Here is a 3,892-nt window from a genome sequence, read left to right on the forward strand (position 1 = left end):
AGGGAAGGGAAGGGAAAGTCAGCCAGGTCTTATAGCCTGTGAAAAAACACAATGAATCCTTTCTATCAAGACATATCTTCTTAAGCCCTGCCTTTTTCCTCTTTGAGATTTGATGCCAATTAGAAGGCTCCTGTTTTTTGCTGTCTCACCCCACTTTGACTAGTTTTAATTCATGTTGATCCCTATAAGCATTTGACTGTCTCCATCAACTAGTTCCCTCATAACTTTTTCAGAAAACGAATGTCATCTGGCTGATATTTGCTTAGTGACTCCATGCTATTTAATTTATGGGACAGAGGTAGTGATTTCTTTTGAAGGTAAAGTAATGAAGTGGGAAAATTTATAAAACTAAATTTAATACATTTTATTTTTCATACATGTTTGAAGTGTAAATCTGTGGAAATTTCACTTGTACGGCCAAGTGGACATGACTGTCCTAACACTGTATGCTTCAAGAACTCTTTTGATGATAGAATTTTGATTAAAGTGCACTGGAAGATGAAAAATAAAAAAAACTAGCCACTCTGGACAGTTAACCTCCTGTCTGCTCTTTGGGCATAAATTTAAAGATCATTCATGATCCTCCTCAGAATGTAGGCGAAGCTTTTCTATTTTCTAGCAGATACAACCAATACTTTTATTTTAAAATAAATTTTAGTAAAACCATCACTCCTTTGAGAAATATTTTCTTCAAGCCCAGAGGCACACAAAAAGTATCATGGTGGCATTAATAAGTTTGCTATTTTGAAGTTGCCAAATGGAGGCTTCAGAATTAATTTTAAGGAGTGAGCCCTGGTTATTAGCAGACACATATCTGCTCCTAAAACTGCTGTAAGTTCCACCATTATAAAACCTGAGACTGCTCTGGCGAGAGCCTTGGTAGACCCCCTTTAGATCTGTGACTGCCCCAGAATTGACTCACTGAACTCGGCTCTGATTAAATAGACCCCAAAGTGTCAGCTCATACTCTTCTGTCAATTGCCTTGAGTGAGCATGCCTGATCTATCAGAGGAAGTGTGCAGTCTTCGGTTCATGCAGCATCGTTGCACTTTCTGGTCTTTATTACCTTCTATACAGATACAAATCATTCTTTCATTTTTCATTTTCTTTCAGTTGCCCTTATAATAAAGAATGGCCCCTCCCTAGAAAGCCAACTTTCCTATGGAAAAAATAAACACTGAGGATATTATGCAAATCAAAGAAACATATTTAAGGATACATATCCTTATTTCCTTCAGAATACTTTTTTGGATGGCCTCTTTCATTGAACAAAAAGAAAACTAAATTTAGGCATGGTGAGGATGGTGATAAAAAATAGCAAGACCATGTAGCTTGGATTATTGATGCCAAAGCTGTAGGGACACCACATGGAGCTTGTTTTTGCCTCTTTCCTACCACTGCTCCCTGAAAGAGACAATCTGGGACCCCTGTGAGGACAATGCGCCAGGCAATGTTGCTGCATTTGCTTCCTGCTGGGCTCCAGTACAGGGCAGGAACTAGCAGTCCAACTGCTAGACAAGAATGTTATCCTTAACAGCACTCATTAGTCATTTATTTCTTCCTCGCGTAGCTGAGCACTTAATGATTTGAATCTTGGGAGGGAGCAGAGGAATAGTTCACTGCTGGATGATCCATCTTGACTTCGGAAGTTGCCATTGTTTTTCATTACACTCAAGTGTTATCATTAGGTTGTGAGCAAAGCCAATTTTCTTAATCATCCCCAATCTCCCCAACCTTTCTTCACTAGAATAATATCATCAACACAAATTGGGCATCTGAGGTTTAGCTGAATTAGTAACACCTCAAAGATCGTTTATGGCTGCAGCTATCAGCTTCCAATTTCATCTAATTAGAGAACAAGATTATTTCTCTAAATCCTTACTAATATTTGGAGTTGAAAAACAATGAACCAATCCTGACAAGGAAAATAAGTGAGTTTCATAAAGCCACCACTTTTTTGTTCCCTCTTTAATAACCTGACCACTATGCTCACGCAAACCTAAGTGTCAAGAACAGAATATATGAGCATCTGCCACAACAATCATTAGCCAAGAAACCTCCAAAGAAATTCCCCTGAATCTTCAGAAGCATTTTATCTCTGGGGCCACCCATCCACATTGCTACTGCTTTTATGCTTAAATTCTTAAACACTCAGGAACAGAGACAAATCTTGCTTGGTCCCTTATCATGAGAGTACTTAAGTATTTCTCCCAGTAAATTACAGTTCATTCCCCAGAGATGTTATTTCTCAAAGATGCTATGAAGCATTTTTTAAAGAATGGTCAGCAATATTTCATGGGGAAACAGCAATCTGACTAAGCCTGCTCTAGCTTGGTAAATGACAACTTTTCATCTGAGACACATCTATAGATATGTCTGTCTTGAGCACAGAGAGAGATATTAAAGGAATCATAAAACTGCAGACAAAATGTTGGTGAGTATGCTCCGTAAGAAACAAAATGGGAAATAATATAGCAAAGGCTCAGAACAGGGACTAGAGAATGGAGACAGCTGAATGAAGAGAGGGAACACGAATAGAAAGAAGACAGAAAAAAGAGAAAGGTTAAAAGGTGGAAGAAACCCTGCTGAAGTCAGCTTGACAAATGGTGTGTGACCACTTCCGTACTCCATGAGGAGACGTGGTAGGTCAGCACTTGGGGTGATTAAGTGTCCTGTGAGTGTACCTGGCTTTGTCCCAAAACTCTAATGTACAGTAATCCTGGCAGGGTCATACTATACCTCAGCTTACTTGCCAAAATTATTTTGAAAGGCAAAGGGAGAGGTTATTTTGGGAAAGGAGTAGGAAAAGCGCTGTCCTATGGGATATCGAGGAATTCTGATTTTCATCTTCTTCAACAGAAGTTTAGACAGGGTCCCTTAACATTCGTCCTCAGCAAAATTAAATTTTTCACCCACTCCTGTCATTTGCAATGAAAGGGATACAACGGGCAGAGTTTGCAAGTTTCTTTCTGGGAAATTAAAAATGCCTACTAATATAAGTTAATTATTCACTATGAGATGTGCAAACTTACATTTTCTAGAAATCTAGGAAAAAACTAGACCCCCTCGATTTTCTGAGGACCCACAGTACAGCTTATTAAGGCAAATGTCAGCAAAAGAAAGAGGCCTGTCCATAGTTTTTCCTTTCTCCATAAGTGCAAATAGCACCCTAGTGGGAGTCTGGAGACCTGTTTATTTTTCAACTAACAAAGGTGAAGGCTCTTAGTGGTGGAGTCAGATCTGAGCTCCATTGTGTGGAAGTCTTATGTCCCATGCTTGTTCTCTGACCTCTAAACCACACATCAGTCAGTCCTTTGTACTGTGATTAATTACTAAATGTATATTTCTCAACCTTCACAGATATTTGAGATGTGCTGAGATGCCAAAGAACAAGGCAAGGGGTCCCACTTTTTCGCTGGTGGGCTGCCTGCCTTGTCTGAAGCCATCCCTAACTTGGTGGAGCTGAGGACCCTTTTAATAGCTAATATTTATTAAGCACCTAACTAGGTGCCAAACAGTGCTCTGAACATTGCATGTGAATTAACTCATGTGTTACTCATAGCTACTTTGAAAAGTAGTTACCGCATGTTACAGATGAGGAAACTGACCCCTAGAGATGTTAAATGGCCAAGGCTTCACCACAAGTGGATGGAGAATGCCGAAGTGTGAACTGTGGTTCCAAATTGTTCTGCCCTCTGGGACACCAAGTCATCACGTGCCTGCATTCCCTCTCCTTTTTTAAGCCTGCTGACATTTTTATTTAAGGTTGTAGCCCCCCATGCTTGGTTAAAAAAAAAAAAAGTTTTAGTGTATTTTATTATCGACATCTTCTACTAAATTTGTAATTTCTTTCAAGTGTCATCATGTCTTTCCAGTATTTTACGACGCTTTT

This window comes from Pteropus alecto, unplaced genomic scaffold (assembly GCF_000325575.1).
Source record: "Pteropus alecto unplaced genomic scaffold, ASM32557v1 scaffold104, whole genome shotgun sequence".
Lineage (NCBI taxonomy): Eukaryota > Metazoa > Chordata > Mammalia > Chiroptera > Pteropodidae > Pteropus > Pteropus alecto.